The following is a 24,146-nucleotide window of genomic DNA, read 5'->3' as shown; positions in this document are numbered from 1 at the left end:
GTGATAACCTTGACACTGGACTACTGTTTGGTAGGGGGCTCATGTCAGGGAGGGGGCCTGACGCTCAGTAGGTAAAAAGGTTAAACCCAATAACAAGGTATGTATTATGAAAAGTCACAGTGCCGGAATTAACTTCTTTTTTAACCAAAGTGCTCAAACTTCTAATGCAGAAAGATGAAGCCATTAAAGTAAAGCATAATTTTGTTACTCTTTTTCTTTTGTGTAAAAATATTATTCATGTAAGTTTAAGTGCACTGCTCTTCAAAATCAACTGTAAAACTTGAAAGTGTCAGTCATGCAGATAATTGGAAACATATAAATTAAAGGAATGTGCAGCTGTAAAATTAACTAGTAGAGTCTTAAAAGACTAGATTTACTAAAGGTAAAATCTGCTGTTTTCCAAAACCCTTTTTTCTCCTCCATGATTATGTTGCAAGGAAAGAAAAAACCATCTTCATCATACATGTAGTGAATTTTAATGTTACATTTTTTTGTTGTTTAGTCTTCCGTCCTTGAGTATTGAGAATAGAAACTACCATGTTTATCATACTTATTTTGACCTTAACCTTCTTTTTTTAATGAAAGAGACTTAAAATGTCCCAGCTGGTCTGTCTCCCAGTGAGGGGGAGGAGACAATAGAGAACGCTTCTTCCTGTGCAAATGTTGAGAAGATAGAGTAAGACCTGAGTGATTTAAGTGAACTGTGAAGTAGTCATTGTCTTTATTCATGAAAAATTTAGGGAGCTGTTTCTAAAAATTGTAATATGATTGTAATTTTCAAAATTTCAAGAAGAAATGGCACAACAATGCACCAATTCGGGGACTGTTTCCTTTAGAATTCTGCTCCTAATTTGTTTTAATTTATGCTCTTTTGGATTGGCAAAAAAGGGGGAATTCCATAGATAGGTAAACTGGGGGAGCCTGAAACATTGTAAAAGAGAAGTTGCTTTTGAGGTTTGCCTTAATTGTTAGGGAGTAAAATTTTATCCCAAATTGAAATTTTACTGCAAAGAACTAAAAATATTCAGAATTAGAGTCTGTAATCTAAAAAGAAAAAGGAAACACCACCTTATCTGGTGGGATTTGGTGGTTAGCCCTCACCTTGGCAATCCAAGTGCTTTGAATTTCCAAAATGGACACTTTTAATATGCTTAAGCCTTATTTGTTGGTAGGAACCTCACTGAAGAATATATTTGATCCATTCACCTTCATTGACATAAACCCACTGAACGTTCTTGGAAAATGTTATATAGTTTGAGTTGGTTTGGCTTTGAATGTATAATAAGACAAGTGGAAAGATCCAACATCCACAATTTCTTAGATTAAATGGCTGGATTTCTTTTGGCTACAGACATGACCCACCTTGTCTGAATGCCAGGTCTCAGTGTGCAGGCTAGCAGTGTCCTAACAGACAAGGAAACCTACCTCAGAAAGTTGTAAAATAGGGATAGAGATCTTAAAAATCCAAACATTCCTAAAGGGAATCTAGGGCCACTGGTGTGGGGTGAGGAGGCTTTGAAGGATGGCAGGAGTCCACCCCTCATTAGTCCACCCCTCACCATTCACAATACCAAAGTCAAAGAAGTGGGTCCAAGGGTGATGGAGTTTTGGGAAAGCACACAAAGGGAGCAGGCAGAGGTTTCTGTGACCTTCTTGGGGGTGAGCAGTGTGGCTGTGGTGTGGGTAATCTGGAATTGCGGAACCCATTTCACTTGATTTGGTTTAACACATTTTAGAAATCCTAGACTACCTTGGCCATAGATTGGGAAAAGTTCCTTAATCTTTCAGAAGTGGATACTTGAGTATGATATGGCTTTTTCAAATGGAGGATTTTTAGATAAAACTTAATATACATGGGGCTATCACTTCTTCATGAACTTAGAACAACCCGTGTTTTTTTGGGGTGGTGGGGGGAGAACAGTGAACTACTAGAGTCACCTGGCACAGCTCAGGGAATTGCTAGGAAATATTGGATCGCCACAGGATTGGAAAAGAGTTAATATTTTAGCCACTCTACTACTAGTGATCAAATGTAATTCTCTCCAGGTGATAAGAATGTCCCTGTTGTTATTTGAATACAAAATATAAGAACTCAAAGACATAAATGTGTGTATGTTGATATAACATTTATCTTGATTTGATAGAATGGCCTTTTACAAGAGGTATATTAACTAAGCCTAAAATAAAACTGACTTTTTAAAAATATGAGACTGAGAACACTTAGTTAATATTAACTAAAAATTGTGATTACATTTCTTAAATTGTAAGTTATTTGATAAATAGCCAATGTTTATGTAAGTGTCAATTGCCTAAACTATTGGAGTATTCAAAATGAACAATATTTACAGGTTTGTAATTCCTCTTCCTCCTACTACACGCATTTATTGAATGCTTACCATGTGTCAGGCATTCTCTTAAGCCCTTTGTAGATGGCATTTCCTGATTTCTCACATCAATCCTGTGAGAATATTATTATTAGACTCATTTCATATATGCAGAAAGTAAGGCACTGTATTATTAGATTGAATCTTATATTGTCATTTTTGTGGATTGAACCTACCTACACACTAGAAATTTCATGTAGATCTACCAAATATAACTTTATTATAATGATTTTATATACATAGTTATAATTATCGCATGAATTTGTATATAACACTGGTCAAATTATGGTGCCACTATGAACTTCCTCACCACAAAGCATGAGATAGAGGTCAGTCTAGAAGGCAGGGCCTCTGATACCCCTTGAATTTCTTTAAAAATCCAAATTTGTTTTATGCTCAGTTACATCATAGTGTTCTTTTGTAGAAGGTCAGTCTTCCAGAACTTACCTGTTACAGGATTGCTCATTAAAGCTGGGAAAGGTGTCCCAGAGTAAGGGGAAGCTCTGCTCAGCTGGAAATGGCAGTAATTCACCAGGCTATCCACTGGTACCGTTTGATGTTCCTTTCTGATAGCCAGGATTCTCTTTAATTTCAAGCAGCATAGTTTTTAGTTCAACGTGGAGCACTTTTACCAAAAGCATACTGAATTTGGTGTGTTTGTGTATTAAGAAAGTGGGTTTTATTTTAAAAAGGTTGAAAAGGTGGATGCATATTTTAACATTGATTTGTGCATGCATTTTTTTCTTTCTTCTTTGTATCTTATTATTTTTTAAATCAGAGTTAAAAGTAGCTACTTTTGCTTTCCTCCCTCTTTGTGGGAGGAAAACTGAAGTGCTTTTCTTTGCCTTGGTGGGGGAAGTGCTGTGGTAGGTGAGAGATTCAAAGAGGCAAGGACTGACTACCCTTTCTAAAAGGAGTGATCTTCTAGGCATTTTAATGGGTTGAAAACAAACAGTTGCTATTGCCACTCTGTTTTCAAGTGATTTGATTTTTCATGGCTTGGGCCAGTGTTTGGAAATAATTCATCAGAAGGAGATGTCAGGATGAACAACAGACACGTGAAAGTGAAACAGCCTTTGACATGTCATACCTCTGGTGCTTTGAGACTTTTAATTTTGAAATTTTAGGAAGATAATCTAACCGGAAAAACAGTGATCCACAGCATCAAAAATACTTACTGTCAAGTCCAATTTCCCATTTCTTGTGTCCCATTGGGCATGTAGGGGAAGCTTCATTGCACCTTTTAAAGTGAGACTAGCCTTGAATATTTAGATGTCAAGCAGCATAAACCAAGTTCACTAATATTAGTCATCTAAGATCATGTTAGCATCAAAAAGCCTCCTGGTACCCCCAGTTTTAATAGTTATCAGTGCCTACGATGATGTAGCCTACTATTATGTACAGCTACTATTATGTATGCACCTCCTATTATGTAGGTGCAAAAGTACTTGAAGATGATAAAAGTACGCTTAAAAGTCTAGGGATAATGAAATTATGTCAAGGTGGCTTTTTAGCGTAGTGATTGTGTTTCAATTTGTAAATGTTATAACTGTTTTAAAAAAAATTTTTTTCTCTAGCAAGCTGCAAACTTTTAAAGACATTAAGCCTGCCAAATTATAGCCACTTATTTCTGCCTGACGTATTTTTCAGCTTAGAACCACAGAGGGACTGCCAAGCCTGTTCCTTTTCATTACCTGTTCTGTGTCTGGCCCAGAGTTTAGATTTTCGAAAATGGAAAAAAGCTGTTTGCAAAATCACAAGGCTCTTGAGCTCTTAGTTTCTTCTTAGTATCAACGTTTATTTATTTAGGTTTGGGCTAGGTTTCAAAAGATTGAAATTGGAAACAGAGAAGGTGACTCTGAACACCATTTATCTGTATATAAGCGAACGTTCAATGTACGTTTAATTTAAAAAATTGCTGTTTCCTACAAGAGGGAGCTATTTTTCACATTGTTACAACATTTTTAGAGGTCACTAGGTGGTCATGTCACCAGCAGGGAGTTTTTGTTTGGCAGGCAGCATTGGCAGTTAGTTACAAATGCCTCCCATGATTCAGTGTTCAAAGGGGGCTGCTTTGCAAGTAACAAATACTTACAACCTGAGAACTGAAGTATAAAAAGTAGTGACAGGGGAAAATGTTTGGAAATGTAAAACAGCATCTTTAGTGGCCAAATTGGGGTGTTCGGGGAGTTGAAGATTACATGTCTGCTTTATACTTGAGTTTAGCGTTTACAGAAGCAATAATGCCTTAACTACCCCACTTGGCCGTCACCTTGCTTCTAGTTAGCAAGTGCTCTTAATTTGTGAGTCATTGGTTACTGTGATTTGGAATAATGTTCAGATTCCTGACAATAATCTTTATTAACCTCATACCCTGCATTTGCCATCCTGATGGGTTATTCAACCTGTGCCTCTTGGTCATTCCTCATTGTGAATGCTGGTAATTTAAGCAAGATTAAGTGGGCAGCTAAAAGCACCAATTACCGGGGCTTCTAGGCTTCCATATTTACAGACAAACCAGTATTTCAAATTTGGTATAAGCGAATTATAAGCTGTCTTTATGTGGAAATAAATAAATGAAGTGCAGATGGATCTTTGAGGAAACGGTTAAGTTGAAGAAAAAAAAATAAAGATTAATAGCCAGTCATTAGAACTGCAAGCGTTTTATTTGTAATTAATTTTTAAAAGTCTTAAAATGGAGATAGATTTTTTTTTTGTCTTCCAAACAGGACAATTGCTGTGTCTCCCCTACTCTCCCCTTTTTAAACTAAGGCATGACTTAAAGAACAGGTATCAGTTAGGAATACAATACAGTTAATTTGCTATATTATGCAACTTGTATAAGATACCTTATATATTTTTTAAGCTAGAAACTAAATTCAATTTGAGCAAAGAATTGTCATGGCTCATGTTGAGTTGTTCAGGGTAGAAAAGCCTCAGAATTTCAGACTCATTTAACAGAACAAAGAAAGACATTTGGCACCTGTGTCTATTTGCAGTTCAAAGAGAAACTACAAATAAATTGATGAGTCTTTCATTTATTTGATTATAGCAGTTCACTGATATTTTTCCCCTTATAATTTTGTGGAGTTTTACAATTCTCTGTGTAAGAACGAGCAACTGTCACAGGCACCCTGTTGTTGTGTTTTTTTTTTTCCTCCAAGTGAATTAAATTTATATTCTTAATGACACTTTGCTACTTCTTTAATCCTTTGTAGAAAGCTTTTTGGCTCTGAAGATCCATTGAAATACTGGGTTTGGATATTCAAAAGAGTTCTGCTAACTGATTTAAAAAAGGAAGCCAGAATCCAGAGTGGAAATGTTGTCTTGGATACACTGTCAATTTTATTAATTCAGTTTTTCTTTTTGCACTTACTAGAAAAATTCATTTCTACTCTCCAGTTTACATTTGCTTACATGTGTGCAAGTGGAATTATGATACCATGGTAAACACTAGGAATGTACTAAATCTCTGGATACAAACACAGAAAACAGAATATTGTTACTCAACATTCCTTTTTAAAAAAATACAGTTTTCTTTTCTGGTCCCTAGCAGCTGGGAATACTCATATTCCTCCCTTGATAATTGGAGATTTGAACATGTTTATCTTGTAGCTAAATAATAATAGTAAATTAATTAAATGAATAAAAATGGCAATAATAACTACAGTTTGCATTTATAATAGTAATAGCTGCTTATTCTTATTTAATGTGCTCGATGGTTTACATGTTTTATCTCCTATAGTACCCCACGAAAGTATTATTATCCTCATCTTACGAATAAAGAAACCGAAATTTACAGAGGTAATGTCCCCCAAATCACACAGGTGCTAGTGGTGTAGAACTAGGATTTGAATCCAGATCCTTGGAATCCCATTCATCCATTCAACAAATATTCATCGAATCTTCAGTGGATTTAAAAAAGTGATAATTTTTCAATTCTGTTTAGAAAGAGTCCTTGTCTTTCCTGCCAATGGATTATGGTCACTTCTCTCAAGGAATCATTGGGAAAGAAAAACTGTATTTCCTCCAGATAGTAACTTTCCCTTCTTGGACTTACATTATTTGTCCCAGGTGAAACTCCCACCAGCCATTTGAACTGAGGATGTTATGCTAGCTAAAGAAGTTTGGTTCAACTGATAGAAGCAGTGCCAGTTCAGAATGAGTCCATCACAGATATTGTTTGGGATGAATCAAGCTGTACCCATCGCTGTTTGGGCTTCAGGGACCACAGCTGTGTGAGTAGGGATACTGCCCATAGTAATGCTCACTATTTTCATGAGATTTTGCAGTTTATGAAGTGCTTTCCTGTGGGTCATCTCATTTGAAGCGCTCAGTGACTGTGGAAGTAGGTAACATTATTTTCATTTTACAGGCCCCACAGCTAAGATGTATAATGTCAAGTGACTTGTCCAAGGCACACATCTAAAATCAGGTGACTGTCTTTCTATGAGTCCCCTCCTTTCTATTTACCCAATAGTACCAGCGGGGGAGGTGGGTTGAAGTTTCAGACCTATCTCCCCTTTCTCATGGTGCTTGCAGCATCATGGTGGTTCACTGACCACTGAGTCCTGAAACGCTGCCGCCACTCACTTGGGGAATTCTGGCACTATACACTCTGGATCTCTCGACTTGTAGCAGCCCTAGATTTGGCTTTAGTCCACAGGCATTCCAACAATTGAAAGGGATGAACATCCAAGCACTAGTTGTGAGCTGTCCTGGGTTGCTCTCACTGACAGCAGCTTTGTGACTAAAGTGAGATCCTTTTATTGGAATTCAACCAAGCTCTCACTGGGTTCAAAGTGATTGGGTTGTCTGTTTTTTTCTGTGTCAGTGGTATCATTACTTAGAACAACAGTTCGACCACGTTGTCTGTTTTTATTTTGAGACTTATTAAATTATAGCCTTACTGGGTTCAGAACTCCACTTTGCCATTAATTAGCCATGTGAACTCCAGCAAGTGATTTCACTCCTCTGTCTCTATTTCCTTATCTGTAAATGGGGACATAATAGCACCTGCTTCATTAGATGGCTGTGCAGATTGAATGACTTAATATATAGAGAGGAGTTAGAATAGTATAGCGTATAGTATGGTGTTATAGTGCTGTAGAATTATAGCATTATACTAGCTAGTAATGCTGTAGTCTAGTGTTTGGCGCAGAAAAAATGCTGGGCAGTGTTAGCTAGATATTCTCTATTGTGGGATCTGTAGCATGTTCTCTAGGGTGGATACCAGTCTTGGCAAGACTGTTCAATAATCTTGAAATAGGCCAATGGTGTGCTGGTAAACCAGGTCAGTAGGGGAGGGGGAAGAGCCCTGATTGCTAGTATTTGCCAATTTCCATAATGTAAATGCTCCTGCCATGGCCAGGGTACTGACTGACCATAGAATTGGACAGAGATGCACATAACTGACTCTCACTAGCCAGTGGCAGCCAGTTCCAACACACCACTGAAATAGACCCTTCAGGCTGTAAGATTATTGAAGTAATTGCCAATGAGAATGGCCCTCAAACCCTAGCTATCCCCTTTTCTTCTGATGTGAATACGTTTGTTTAGGGTTGGTTCCCAGTGATAGGGACCCCCCCCCCCACCCCGCCCCAGCTGTAGCTGATTGACTGCATTGGGCTAATCTATTTTCTTTCTAGGAAGGTCAAATATTCTTTTTCCATGAAGTCTGAGGTTGTAGCAGAGTTATTCTATAAATGGTATGTCTTCTAAGATGGATTTGGAATTTCCTGCTATGAGGATACTGCAGCTCTTTCTCATTGACCTTCCTAAGACTCACTTGTTAGCTCTTTTTTTTTCCTTGACCTATCCAAGTGTCCTTCTAAATACTCCCTCTCTTTGCTAAGTTAGCTGGAATCAGTTTCTGTAGCTTGGAATCCAAAGAAACCTAACCAAAACACACATTTAGTCATACCACTCATCTTTTGTTAGAATTCTTTCTCTGGGAATTGCTTGACATGGTCCTCTGTTGTCTGCACAGATACTTTCGCAGATGGGAATGAGGCATCTTGTGCTATTGTTTGATAGCTGTGACTTAGCCAGAGGTCTTTCTGTCATTGAATTGACATCAGCTTTACCTACCTGTGACTTCCATCCTTAGGTCCTAATTCAAATCTTTGGGTCCCTGGGGAGCAAGCCTCATCTGTATTCACTTTAGCCAGTAGTTGGAGGAATAACTACCATGTTCCTAAACCTTCCCAGGCTCCATACATATGCATATATTGCATTAAAAATCTAATGAAAGGAGAGGGGGTATCTCATATGTCATACTAGTCCCTCTGGCCCCCTTTAGATTCCTAAGGGTTGATGTTGATCAACCTAGCTTTTCTTTCCTCTTCTGCTAACTGAGGGCCTGAGAAGGACCTGGACCTCATGCATGGCAGGGTCTACTTGTGAAATAAAAGATTACTCTCTATGTATATCCTAAGGATACAATGTCTGTAACAGATATCAAAGAAGCGTCACTTAGTAAGAACAATTGGGGTTCAACATGACTTTCTAAGGCACCCTGCTTGGAAACCTCAGTAATATTTAGTGAAAGGTCAAGTACTTTTCTTTTTTTTATTTTTTTTTTTATTTTTTTTTTTTCAACGTTTTTTATTTATTTTTGGGACAGAGAGAGACAGAGCATGAACGGGGGAGGGGCAGAGAGAGGGAGACACAGAATCGGAAACAGGCTCCAGGCTCCGAGCCATCAGCCCAGAGCCTGACGCGGGGCTCAAACTCACAGACCGCGAGATCGTGACCTGGCTGAAGTTGGACGCTTAACCGACTGCGCCACCCAGGCGCCCCTCAAGTACTTTTCAAAAGGAATGACAAGCCCTCATCTATGCAGGGTAAAAGGGAATGGCCAGATGTTCCTCAAACATACCCTAATTATAATAATATTCAGCAATCAAATGAATGCTTTCTAGATTTTGAGTGTCATGGACCAATAATGTGAAAAAATATTTTTGAAAACAACATAAAGCTTGATTACCTATTTAAGCTATTAAATTAAATAAGGCTATTTAAATATTAACTCTATCATCATCATTTGATAAAAGGGCATTTTAACACCACAAATGAGGAAGGACATTACCTAATTTCAGAATAAAAGGCTGCCATTGCCTGGCATTGGTGTTGGTAATCTTATCCCCACAATATTTGCCCATGTCCTCACCTATGTGCATGGGTGCATGAGTGAGCGTATATGCGCTTATACATGCATGTGCAAATGAGTGTGTGTGTGAATGTATGAGAACTTCAGCACAAACAAGTGCCAGGCTTTGGTTTGTTACTTAGGAATCACTTAATCGGGTTATGTTTTTTTCCTTGGTGGTACTCTAACATCCCTGGAAGTTATACAGTTGGAAATAGGTACTCCTAAATACACAAGATAGATATAATTTTAAAAGAATCCTCTTAGTTTTTCCTCAGATGCTTATTCCCATCTGAAAGCCTCTTTTTTCCTTCCATAGCCCTCCAATACAGCCTTCCTTCACACCACACAACCACCTCTGCATTCTGTGAAACCTACCACTATCATCCCAGACCAAAGGGATGTTCGTTCCATCCCACAATCAAGCATTTTAATGAAATGACCACATCACGCAGACTTGGATTCAAATTCTAGTTTCCCCATTTAAAAGCTATGTGACTTTGGGCAATGTGCTTAAATTTCAGACTCAGTTTATTCAACTTAATAATAAGAATAATAATAACTTTCTTTTCAGAGGATAATTGGAGAGGACTAAATGAAACTACATGCTTTACTCACACCTCACATATGCACATAGCAAACAAAGTAATAACTGTTAATAATTGTTAATCCTCCGTCTTAACAATGGAGGCATTAATTGACTATTATTTGTCTTTTGTGATTTAATTTTTCATATACATTTGTTTTCCTTACCAGAACAGTTTGCAAGCCATACCCCTTATTGCTTCTGCATAGCGTCTAGCACAATACTTGTCCACAGTAAGTTCTCTTCACATATGTGTAAAGATTAAGACATGGATTGACATCGGATTGACATTAGACAGTCCTTTCATGCCACCACACATGACTGTGTCACCATCCTCAAGGATGCTCCTTTATTGGTCCTCTTATTAATGGGAATTTAGCGTTCTGAGCCACATTCTTCTTTGACTCCTGCCTTATGTCCTATGACTTGAAGTTCAAATCTAAAGGAAGGTATTCCACTGCGGCTCAGTGGCACAGGGCAGCCTCAAGGCTGTCCTGGGAGATAGATGATCTGATCTCAAAGCAATCAGTCACCAGGCCAGTATCTCAGTGAATGGTAATCAGTGTCAGGTTGGGATCTGGTCACGGGAAGATTCTCACTAAGTGGTTTCCCAGGTCTGGGGGCACCCAGTAAGGGACTGGGATTTGTCACCTTTCTTGGCTTCTAGTTCCCCTCCTCTTGCTCTGATTTGTGTAGAAGGCTCTCTCCTTTGGGCTGGGTTGTTTCTGGTAGTTAGTTTTGGGTGCATGTAAGATTAATAGTTTGATATTGTGGAGAGGAAATAGCCTCAATCTTTTAAGTCTTTGAAGTTAGAAAGTGATAAAGAATTAAAATTATCTATGGGGGTGTATTATAAACAAGCAGATGAAGAACCAATAAAGCTGCTTATTATAGAAGAAGATTGTTAGGTTGAACTACACAGCATCATTGATATTTGACTGTTTCTGACTCACAAAAAAAATTCACTTCATATCATTCAGCCTGATGGCTGTGAATATGAGGTGTCGGGTTTCTGTTTATTTGTTTATTTTGAGCTTCTGGATTGCAGCTGCATCACACTGGACATTCAGAAGGAAGAGAACAGGATGGGAGAGAGCTTCTAAGTCAATTATCCCAGTATTTGATGCATGTGGGTGAGCATGCCATGTGAATTCTCTTTTTTTAATGTTTTTATTTATTTTTGAGAGAAAGAAAAATGAGCGTGAGTGGGGGAGGGGCAGAGAGAGAGGGAGACACAAATGAAACAGGCCCCAGGCCCTGAGCTGTCAGCACAGAGCCCAACAGAGGGCTTGAACTTAGGAACGAGAGAGATCATGACCTCAGCTAAAGTCAGACGCTTAACCGACTGAGCCACCCACGCACCCCTTGCCATGTGAATTCTTATGCCCAGACTTTGAGTTGGTAAGCAGGATTCATGGATCTCTTCTTTGCCTGGTATTTGTTGATGATCTGGTATTTGTTACTGACAGAAATAGAACAGTATTTGTCTGTGGTTTGTGGCACCATTCAGGGTCAGCCCATCATGACTATGTAGATGGAGAGTCTCTGGGGTCTACCGTATGGTTAATTCCATAGAAGCGAGAGTTGTGGCTGTCTTCTTTGTCCTTTCCTCCCTGATACCTGGTAGGCAGTGGGCACTCAGTTGATACGTGTTCAAGGAATTGAAGAACTGGACTCTGATCATCTGGTTGGTTTATTCTTACTTGTGTGGTCAGTAAACAGCTAGCCCAGAGGAACATGTCCACTCAAGTTTCTTGGGAGTGGACATCCTAATTTCACATCAGAAATACTCCTGCTTCTAAGCGATCGCTCCTCCCGAACTGGAAATTTCACTTCCATGAGCCACAAGGCCACCCATACTGTAAATCTGAGACTGCTTTCTATACCATTGTGTCTTGGGCTGGTTCCCCCACGATTCTTTCCAGATGTGGAGTGCTTTCAGGTAGTTTACCAGACTCTTTCATTCTGCATCCGCTGTCTGGTTTCACGTTCCCTCCACCTTTGAGAAGCAGCATGCTGGTAGTGTCTCATATATTATATTCATGAATTCAGAAATTTCGGGCAACTAACAGATGTAACTTCTCATTATTTCTGGGTTCGCTGGCTGATCTTTGTAGCACCTCATTGTGTATGTCTTTTAAATTAGTTGCTTAGCAATGCAATACTTTAGGTGTATGTATGTGTATGCATAGTTTTATACTCCTGTAGTTTGGGCTCTGAAATTAATTTGTGGCTGTGGAATATGCTTTTGCATCTCTTTTTAGTTTAGAGCTTATCATTCATCAGTGAAACCTTGCGGAGAGTAGCCACATTGTTTGCTCTGTCTCCCATTGACACCTGCAACAAGTGGTTAGTGAGTGTGCCTTAGACAGACTCAGTGTTTTCATGGCAGCATTTTAGCAATTTCTTACCAACATATAACTGCTATAAATCTGGTCTCACTTTTCTTCTTCACAGTGTTGAAGTGTGTATTTCTAATCTCTGTCATTTAGACTTTAAGTTTTTTCCAGAAAAAACATATCATCCTAGGTTTCAGGTATGAATCCCCTTTAGATTTACAATCTATTTTATTCTGTATCTTCTCAAAGCAAATTCGTGTATGGCAGGTACAGAAATGCTGAGACTTTCATTCATTTGAAAGCAACTATGTGTCCATGAAGTTTTCTCTCTCTTTTTTAAATTTTATTTATTTATTTTGAGACAGAGAAAGAGCATGAGCAGGGGACAGGCAGAGAGAGAGGAGAGAGTGAGAACCCCCAGCAGGCTCTGCAGTGTTAGCACAGAGCCCAATGTGGGCGAACTGTGAGATCATAACCCAAGCTGAAATCAAGAGTTGGTTGCTTAAATGACTGAGCCACCCAGGTGCCCTGAAATTTTCTCTTAAAAGAAAAAAGCACATAAAATATGCCTGTCACCTATTAACAAAGTTCTCAGCAGGGCCAATCCTATACTGAATGTTTATTTGATAATTTGATAAATGATAATTTCAGTCTAGGCTTCCCTCAAGAAAAATGTGTGCAGAAGGAGGATCAGAATGTGAAATGCCCTGTGGCTCCTTATGCATCATGGAGTGCTTCTGTGGCTAATGTTTATTTTGTTAATAACCACCCTCTGTGGTGCCCTTTTAGAATGTAGATGGTAGAGATGTAATTACTTTGGGAAAAAATGGAAAAAGGCAGTATTTATTGCAGTGGCCACGAGATGGCAGACCTAAAATCCAGACTTCTCAAAGAGATTTACTTGAGGAATTACATCTTTGAAATCTCTTTAAAAGCCATCAGCTTACCAAAGGAGGACTCCTATCGGTTGTCCCAAATTGCTGTGCAGTTTCTGTGGCAGGCACAGCAAGGGAGAACAGCTCAAGTTGATGGGAATCTGTTTGCTTCTCCTCCATATCAGATATCATGGCTTCCTGCCCCTTCTGGAAACCTGCTTTTTGCTGGCCGCTACAGTTACCCACGGCACATACAGACACACCACTCTGTTCCCTTCCCCCAGTATAGAAGCAGGACTGCTTTTTTCCTTCCTGTGAATAGTAACTTTCACAATGGAGCTGCTTCCACCCAACTTAATTTTTTTTTATTTCTTTCTACAAAGTTCTGCTTTATAGAACCTAATTCAATTTTCTTCAAATGTTGCATTAACAAAATTCTGGAATGTGCCCCCTTCTGTTCGTATTCCTCTTACAGCAATGACATGACGATCTGTTTTGTTTTTCATTATAATTTAGCCTATGGGAATATTCTATTCCATGTAAGCATAAATAAAGGGAGGTTTGATTTAACACAAAAATTTCAAATTAAGAAGGGAAATATTTAGTTCAAGATGTAGGAGGGCAATTTGCTGCTCTGTGCAAAGACTTACTAACAAACCTTAGCAGCCTTAAATATACAGTAGAGGGAAAATTAAAATATATTATCTTTGGGGGTATATATAATGTATATTATATATATGTTATATATATTCTATATTATATATGTTATATGTATATTATATATTATCTATATATTATATATATTATCTATAGATATATAGATCTATATATATATAGATCTATATATCTATATATAGATATATAGATCTATATATAGATATATAGATATCTATTATCTATATATATCTATATAGATATATAGATATAAGATCAGTGACTTATTTTCTGGAAATTATTCATTTCCAACCAAAAAGTTAACGTGATAAGGCAAGTGTCTTGACAGTAACTAATCATCCATGGACAATAGGTTTAGTTTAGGTGGGTGCTGGGCAAAGCTCTGGCCCACAGTGAAGTCTAGATGTATTTAGTTTTCTTATTATCAGTCATCAATAATACCTCCAGGGAGTCTGATTGGGTGTATTTCACATTGAAAGCTACGTTGGCAGAGTTAAGTGGTCAAGAGAGAAGCCTTCTCATCACTGAATGAGAATAATGAGAATGAATGAGAACTATACATTAACGCCGGGTGTGCTAGTGTGTGTGCCTGGTGTGCCTGCTGAAGGGTCAGAGGCTCTTCATTTCACTTGCACTCTCTGCCTTCAAAATTTACCATTTCTTTAAGTTTTTTTTTTTTTAATGGAAGAATTTTTGTTTGAAGTTGTTTGACTTTGGTTAGATTTTGCACTTGACCTTGACTTTTAAAAGGTCACCTTTCAAAACACATTTCCATTTCTCATGCAGCATGAAATCACATCTTGCCCACTTTTGTGCAGCCTTTCCTATCAGTTTGGATGGAATGATATTGAACAGTTATTGCAAGTCAGACCTGGCTGGCCTAGGATGCAACTCTTCTATGATGAACGAACTGTGTTAATACTCAAGCTTTATTTTCTCCTTTAAATTTATTTGTGAACTTCTTATTAGACACATCACCAAAGGCAAGGAAAACAAAAGCAAACATGAACTATTGGGACTTCATCAAGATAAAAAGCTTCTGCATGGTAAAGGAAACAATCATTGAAACTAAAAGACAGTCTATGGAATGGGAGAAGATATTTGCAAATGATATATCAGATAAAGGGTTAGTATCTAAAATCTATAAGGAACTTGCCAAACTCAACGCACAAAAAACAAACAACCCAGTTAAGAAATGAACAGAAGACATGAATAGACACTTTTCCAAAGAAGATATCTAGATGGCTAACAGACACATGAAAAGATGCTCCACATCACTCATCATCAGGGAAATACAAATCAAAACCACAATGAGATACCACCTCACACCTCTCAGAATGGTTGAAATCAACAACATAAGAAACAACAGGTGTTGGCAAGGATGCAGAGAGAAGGGAATCCTCTTGCACTGTTGGTGGGAATGCAAACTGGTGCAGCCATTCTGGAGAACATTCTGGATATTCCTCAAGAATGTAAAAATAGAACTACCATACGATCAAGCAATTACACTATTGGGTATTTGCCCAAAGGACACAAAAATATAGATTCAAAGGGGTACATGAACCCCACTGTTTATAGCAGCATTACCAACAATAGCCAAACTATAGAGGGAACCAAATGTCCATTGACTGATGAATGGATAAAGATGTGTTTGGTGTGCATGTGTACACACGTTTTATATATATATATAGAATATTACTCAACCATCAAAAAGAATGAAGTCTTGCCATTTGAAATGGTATGGATGGAGCTAGAAAGTATTAGGCTATTAGGTGAAATCAGTCAATCAGAGAAAGACAAATACCATATGATTTCACTCATATGTGGAATTTAAGAAATGAAACAAAGGAACATATGGGAAGCAGAGGGAAGAGGAGAGAGGGAAACAAACCACAAGAGACTCAATGATAGAGAACAAACTGAGGGTTGATGGAGGGAGGTGGGTGGGAGATGGACTCTAGATGAGTGATGAGCACTGGGTGTTGAATGTAAGTGATGAATCATTGAATTCTCCTGAAACGAATGTTGCACTGTATGTTAAATAACCAAAATTTAAATCAATCAATAAATCACTAATTTGTTTGCAAAACATACCCCATTTCATAAAAGTCAAATGTGCAACCTAACAGAAACCAATTTCAGAGAGTCAGTCTTGAAAATTAGAAACCCACTGGCATGTGTAGAATGTTTAGTATAAAGGGGAGCCTGATAGAAAATAATGCAAAACTTGAATCTTTACATTTGGTGGGATCTATGTTGTGTAATAATAAATAATTGGCTAACATTTGTATGGTCACGTCAAGCACTGAACAGAATCTTTACATTCATTATCACATTTAACTCTCACAAAGATTGAAGAGAGAGTTACTATCATCCTTCTTAGTTCAATTGTGAAGACATCTAACTTTCAGAGTCATTAAGTGACTTTCCCAGGGTTGCAGAAACAACAGATATTGCTGAGATTCAAACCCAGATATATTTGATTCCAAAGCTCAGGTACTAAATCAAGTACCTTAATCAAGTACCATAATCAAATCTTAATGATGTGAGTGATATTTTATTTGTGTAGATAGGTTCCAAGAAATCATAATAGGCTACAGTAATCAAAATAAGTATTTTCATATCTCTGGTGTGTGTGTGGGTGTGTGTGTGTGTGTGTGACACAGTACTCCGTAATATATCACACACATGTCTTCTACCAGGACTCCAAGAGGGGCTTCTCCCATCCCTCATTGCCTTTTTATCACTTCTCTCAAGGGATGGGAATGGAGAGAGCAGTTTAAGATGAGGGTAGTAGCTCTTCCTGGCACTGATCCTACTCTGGCCTTGGACCTTGTCTATATCAGAAAAGTTGGCCTCAGACTCCCAGATACCTATTTGTAGCAGGATGCCAAGTGGTACCAGCATTTGCCATCTTAGTGTCCTGAAGCACTCTGTGTTGCCACTTCAGAGCTTCCTGGCCTAGCTGATCTTGGAGGAATCCAAGGATGGGCCAGGTCCCTACCTAGGTCACGTCCTGAGTGAGTAGGGGGATAGAAGCTGCTGCATGGAGCAAAGAGCTTCCATAAGACTTCATGGCCCCTGTGTTAGGAAATTCCAGTCATGTGCTATTAGGTTTCAAAGACAAAATTCTCCATAATTGGAGTAAACTATTTCTTGAGGTCAGTTTTAGGTGGGCAACAGAAAGTAAACCGCATTAAGAAGTCTGGGCTGCCAAAGCCTGGCCTTTACAAATCTGGTCTGTTCTTTGTCCTTGCCGGAACTTGTGGTTGTTCAAATATATCTCACCCTGTGGGCCCCACCTTGTGTGAGCAGCTTTGCTTTCTGCGTGGGCCCTTCTGTGTACACAATCCATCATTCTGCTGGTGGGTAGTGTTGATATTAATTGATATCACAAGACTTTTCTTTCTCAAGATGCTTTTTTAAAAATCCTGCTTTTAAAATTTAGGCAAAGGAGCATCTATCCCCAGGGTTGATCACAGCAAACCTCCACCCATCCTCACCCTAGGGGTTAGAGAGAGGCTGTTTTGAACAGGATCTTTCGTCACCGTCTGTCTTAAGTCACCTCCTACTGAACTTAAGGTTGAAGATTCAGGGTCATGAGGGAAAGAAAACAGTAATTAACTGGGAAAAGTTGATTGAGCGGAATTTTTTTTCCCACAGTATGATTAGAACATGACTGCGGGCTGAGCACCATACATAATGTAGGTTCTCCCCTACATGTCATTATCCAAACATTTCTTAATGGAATGCGTTTTTTAAGCATCTGCTTTTGTAATTGAATGTGTTCCTAAAGATGGGCTGGCTAACTAAAACAAGAGCCCCCAAGAAAAAAAATGTGTTAATGCTTTTCCCCCATCCAATTTATAACAGTTCCTAATTGGACTGCCTCATTTACAATTCCTAAAATTAATTCTGGACCCTCTCTCAGAGCTCAAGTCATCATTAATAGAGCGACAGCAACAGGGAGTGAAATAGAAATGTTTATAAAGCTCCCTTTTAAATTGACTGTGATAAGTGATGTAGTGATGTATTACCATCAGAGGATTCTGCAGCTCTCTTTGAGAAGGTTAGCCACAGGCAACACTCAAAAGAAGGCATTTATCTTGGTGGGAGACACCCTTCGGTCCTCTTTTGTTTTATTCCATTGAGGTTTTTTTCTTTTTTTTCAGGGTGGCTAAAACCATTTTTTTTGGTGTTTTATTAGCTGTATCTTGACTACCTCCTACAAACTGAATGACAGCATAGGGTTATTAAATGTGTTCTTGCACATATTTTTATCCATTGTTAACCCTGACTAAATGTGTGTGAGGGCACAGAATTCCCCCCCCCCTTTTTTACTTCATTGTTGCCCATATTTGTTAAAGAAATTATTCCCTTTGACGTTTGTTTAGGCTGCACTTTGATAAAATGCTGTCTATAGTCCCCTTTCTTAGTTTGGCATTCAGCAGACTCTTATAGATTTATTTCTCTTTGCATTATCTTATCTTCCTTTCTAGCTTATTTGGGCTTCCTTTTCATATTTTAAGCTACATCTTAGGGCATAGACAGATCACCTTAGTAATTGTATACTGAAGCATTTCAGTGTTCTAAAGATAACATTGCAAGCCTTTGGCATATACTTAACCCCACTAACTATCTAAAGATGAGGAAATATGTTCTTTTCATGTTTCTGTGAACAGAAAGGACAGTTTAAGTGCTGAAGGTGATTTTAGACTTACAGAAACTTTCCTCAGGTTGATGGGACTGTAACAATTTCTGAAGCAATGTAAATCTGGCCTTGAATCTAGAATGTGATTCACTTGATGGAGGAAACAATAAGTTTTCTTTGTGTTTCCAGTTTATATCCAAATGTCTTGTCATGGATATACCCTTTATGCTTAAACACTTTTTAAAAGATGTAGATGTAAAAGAGGCATTAAAACTGCAAATATTTCAGTTTTCCCAGACTTTGAAAGGCTGAATCAAAATTCCCTATTGGAAAAAAAGGGGGGGCAACATTTAAGCTTCCTGACTTATTACAATGTTTGCCATTATTTTCAGTAAAGTATTTGTCATAAGGTGCTTTAAGTAGATGTATTAGCAAATTTCCTTATGGGAATTGCAAAAAATGTAGACTCTGATACAGGGCTGGCAAATGAACTTCATCTTTAAAAAGGTGTATGTTCAGTATCCCTTACCCTCAAAAAGCCCCTGACTTCTAATGCAGGAATAATAAAGATCCATAACTGTGCAGAATTAGCTAACAGCAATTTAAATTATTAGTTGAAATGTATCAGCTTTATAAAGAATTATTTAAAACTCATTTTATAAATCTTATTGCTTAAAAAAAATACAAATGGGGGCGCCTGGGTGGCTCAGTCGGTTGAGTGTCCAACTTCGGTTCAGGTCATGATCTCACGGTCTGTGAGTTCGAGCCCCACATCAGGCTCTATGCTGACAGCTCAGAGCCTGGAACCTGCTTCAGATTCTGTGTCTCCCCCTCTCTCTGCCCCTTCCCTGCTCGTGCTCTTTCTCTCAATAATAAATAAACATTAAAAAAATTAAAAAAAATACACACACACAAATGGAATGGTTGTGTCAGCCTACAAGACTTTGGTTTGCCTGGCATCCCTGTACAAATAGGTAATGGCCAGATACAACCTTAACAGAGTTAGAACATCTCTCCAAATATCCTGAAGTGTGAAGTATTCATATTTTTATAGCTTTATATACTTTTCTTTTCTACCAATTACTATTTGGTTTAAATAGACTGGAATTATTTAATGTAGGTTTCAATCAGGTTATTTTAAGAGAAATTATCATAGTTATGGATAATATTTAAATGAGTGTTTCTTTTTTTTTATTTTAAAAAAAAAATTTTTTTTAACGTTTTATTTATTTTTGAGACAGAGAGAGACAGAGCATGAACGGGGGAGGGGCAGAGAGAGAGGGAGACATAGAATCGGAAGCAGGCTCCAGGCTCTGAGCCATCAGCCCAGAGCCCGACGCGGGGCTCGAACTCACGGACCGCGAGATCGTGACCTGAGCTGAAGTCGGCCGCTTAACCGACTGAGCCACCCAGGCGCCCCTAAATGAGTGTTTCTAAGGGTGCCTGGGTGCCAGGGTGCCTCAGTTGGTTAAGCATCTGACTTGATTTCAACTCAGTTCATGATCTCACGGCTCCTGAGTTTGAGCCCAGAGCAGTGCAGAGCCTGCTTGGGATTCTCCCTCTGCCCGTCCTCCACTCACACACATGCACATGCACACACACACACATACACACACACCCCCTCTCTCTCAAAATAAATAAATAAACTTTAAAAACAAAATAAATGAGTGTGTGTGTCCTTGTTACACTAATTACAGAGTTCTATGATTGTATAATACCAGTATTCATAAAACAGATTTGTTAGCCAAAAGCAAACAAAACAAAATAAAAAAATTAAGGAAAATGTTACAAAGAAGAAAATGGGTTATTTTCTATGAATATTAATTATGCTGATGAGTAGTGGTTTTAAATGTACTTTTATAAAGATGATTTTAAATGTATTTTGAGTATAATAATAATAATAGGATTTGGGGCTATATTTAGTAGTATCATCTGTAGAGAATTAGGAATTGATACATGTTTTGTGATCGACGGTTTTCAAATTGACAGATAATTAGAAAATAATTCATTGGGACTTTCAATGATATTACAAGCAAAGAAATAAGTGTTAGGTTTGGAAAAGCCTAAATTATAGAATTATGGGGCAAAAGGAGTTTAGGAGGGTCATTCTTTAGATTGATGATGACTTTTTAACAGTTTTTAAAGCTGTGTAATTCTGAATATTGACCTGAAAGAGGAAAATGGATTAAAAGGGACTATAGGACAGAGGAGCATAAAAGTGAACACAGGGAGCCTACTTTGACAATGATTACAACTGTCCAAGTGGGAGATGATGTAGACTGTACCAGACGTGTGTACGTTAAAGTATGTGTATGTGCACTTACCTAGGCATGAAGAGTAAGAGGGACAGAGGGAACATAAATACCTTGATGGGAGAATGAACAAATTTCACATATGCCAAGTATTTGAAGCATGTACCTGCAGTTTAGTTAGTGACTGAAAAGTTTTATTTGCAATTTCTTAATGTTTACTCTTATGATATTTTGTGAGAGAGACAGAATGCAGGAAGATTTAAGCAGAAAAAAAAGCAAAAACCAGCTTATCCATTTCACAACCATGAGAGATAATGACTATTAGCATTTTGGTGTCTGTCCTTCCTATTTTTATGTTTGGGGGATCTTCTTGCATATACATATGAGCATCAAGAACTGTAGGGATTTTGAGAGTTTTCCCTACTGGCATGTTAGCCTGGCTCTCAGTTTCATGGATTGTGGTAGATGACCAGAGACTTTGAGGTCAGAAACGAAAGATTTCATTGCTCAAGGTGCAGAGAGCAGTATCAGGGTATTTATGTCAATTCTCCTATCCTCAAGTCCCAGGGAGGCAAGGCAGATGGGCCAGATGAAAAGCTGTACATGCAGTGGGTTGCATTACAAGACAACAACCCTGTGCTTATGGAATCTGAATCTTTTATAATGGCAGTTAACATGCCTGCCCTTTGCTCTGGAAGGACACACTGTTAGACAAGGGCAGTAAGCATGTCTTCCCTTTGATCCTAAGGGAGAAACTACCTCTGTCTTCTGAGGGTATTCACTATACAAACATTCTGGAAAAATTGTGAGAAAAGGTAGTGTCTTTGCTTGTAAAATGTGCAGAACTATGAGACACATGGAGAATTGCCTCCAAACAGACATTTTCACATTTTTTTAAATCAGCATTTTAAATGCAGCATATAGCTATAAAAAATGTAGAGATGCAGCATAATTTACTATCAATCTTCAATTTTCTTACTAATGATTTCTTAGGTTGTTTAGATTAAAAAAGCCTCACATGGACATTTCAATTTGGGGCAGAGTGGGGTAAAATATTGCAGTTACCTTGGGTGTGTGGTAGTTAAGTTGGAGTTGGTAGCAAATGGGCTTTCCCTGATTTGAAGGCTGTGCAGCCTCTTTGGCTTGACTTTATGTACAAATATGCACTAGCTGTGAACGGCAAGCATGTCTACTGTCTCAAGATGTTATCCAGAAGGAGACAGGCTGTGTGAAGCTGGATTTGAATGCTGCTGTTGATAGTCCAGGCTGCCCTGGCTTTCTTCTGGAAAGTGGACATATTCCCTGACATTTCTGCTGCTCATATGTCTGACTGAGCCTCCAACAGAAGCTCCTACTCCCTGCCATTAGTGGGGCCCAGAAAAGTCCATACAAATCCCTGCAGTGAAAAGGAGGAAACTCTGAGATCCAAATAATGACCATCTTATTCAAACATCTGGAGGGGGCCTGGTCTGGTGACGGGAATTAAAAAAAGACAAAATAGGATCATGACCAGGTTTTAGTCCTGGGACTTGTGTACAAAGAAAATACCCAATACAGAGGCTTTCCCAGGGCTGTGGGGTCTTATAGGGTATCTAGAATATGGCAGGAGTGATGGAGATTGGGACAAGACTTCCTCAGTGGAAAGAATGACTAAATGAAAGACACCAGAAGAGCCATTTTCTAGTCAGAAATAGTCCCCCAAAACTCCATGTTGAAATTTGTGACAGATGTTGCCAGAAAATTGAACTGTAAGATGGAAGGAGGCAACTGTAATACTCCTCTGAGTAAACAATGATCAAAGATTAAGGAGTCAAAGCATTATAATTTTTTTAAAAAATGAAAGGATGATTTGTACAATGGTATCTTCAAACATTTTTTTAAAGTACAAAGTAAAATTACTTATTTCTTGAACAAATATTTTAGGCACTTACTATGTACTCAGTACTCTTCTAGAAGCCAGAGTGCACAAGATAGATGAGGTTCCAATATCATGGAGTGTCAAGTCTGGATAACAAATAATAGATATCTAAGACCTATCTATCTATCTATCTATCTGTCTGTCTGTCTATTTATTTAAGAGGGGAATGGGGAGGGGCAGAGAGAGAGGGAGAGAGAGAATCCCATCATGGATATTGCATGGAGCCTAAGATGGCACAGTCCCTCAACCCTGAGATCATGACCTGAGCTGAAATCAAGAGTCAGACACTTAACTGACTGAGCCACCCAGGCATCCCTCTAAGATCCTTTTAAATAACAGAGAGTTATAGGAAGAAAAAGTGTAATGTGACAGTCCAGTGGCTTGGGCACAAAGTGAAAGGTAGGGAGACATTGTTAGGGAAAGTGGCTGGCGAGAGCTTTTCTGAGGAAAATACATTTCATTTGAGACCTGAAGGGTAAGGACCTGTGTGAGGTGAGGGTATTCCAGTCAGAGGGTATGGCAAAGGCAAAGCTTATGAGGTGAGGACAAGTATAACATTTTCAAGGACGAGAAAGAGTTCAGGCACAAAATGAGCTGGAGCCTAATGAATGCAGAAGGAGAAGGGGCACAAGATGACCTCAGAGAGGTGGTTAGGGCCAGTTGGTGTAATGAGTCACAGGCATCGGTAAAGGGTCTGATTTCAAGTCTAATGAGTGATGCAATGGATTTTGCAAGCAACATAATGGTGGAATCCTTATTTATAATGTTTTTAAAGATGACCCATCTTTGTTCCACATAGACCAGTGGTCTTTGTTCCTCGGAGACTAGTGGGCTGCAGGAGTAGATGCTGGTGGTTGGGAGTGGTTTGGTAGCAGTAGATCAGTTTAGATAAGGAATGTCTCGTGGAGTAAAACCTACTGAAGTTGTTGATGGATCATCTCTGAGTGGAGAAGAGAGGGAAGAAATCAAGGATGACTTCTAGGTTTGGAGCTTGGGTTACTCAGTAGATGGTGGTATAATTACTAGGTAAGGAAGACTGAGGAGGGAATGGTTTTTGGTGGAATGGCATGAAAGCATCATTAATTACATTGAAAATGGAAAGGATACCCTACTAAATATGTCTGCCTGCCTTCAAAAGAAAATCTTGCATGAAAAAAAATATATTGATATTTAAATTGCTGCCCAGTTTTGTTGGATTGTCTTGGAGTACCTAGAACTTTACTTGGCAGATGGGTAGATGGATGGATGGGTGGGTGGATGGATGAATGGCTGCATCCATTAAAGTACCCTAGAAGTGGGTGTTCAGATTGATTCCC

At 38.5% G+C, this 24,146-nt stretch overlaps 1 protein-coding gene across 1 annotated transcript in view; it reads left to right on the top strand.

Moving 5' to 3' along the window:
* Nucleotides 1-24,146, top strand: part of ERC2 (ELKS/RAB6-interacting/CAST family member 2) — a 792,499-nt gene that overhangs the window by 649,491 nt on the left and 118,862 nt on the right. The window lies entirely within an intron of this gene.

The sequence above is a fragment of the Panthera leo genome, chromosome A2, assembly GCF_018350215.1.
Source record: "Panthera leo isolate Ple1 chromosome A2, P.leo_Ple1_pat1.1, whole genome shotgun sequence".
Taxonomy (NCBI): Eukaryota; Metazoa; Chordata; class Mammalia; order Carnivora; family Felidae; genus Panthera; species Panthera leo.
Note: the sequence above shows the minus strand (reverse complement) of the source record. Positions and strands in the feature narration are given on the sequence as shown.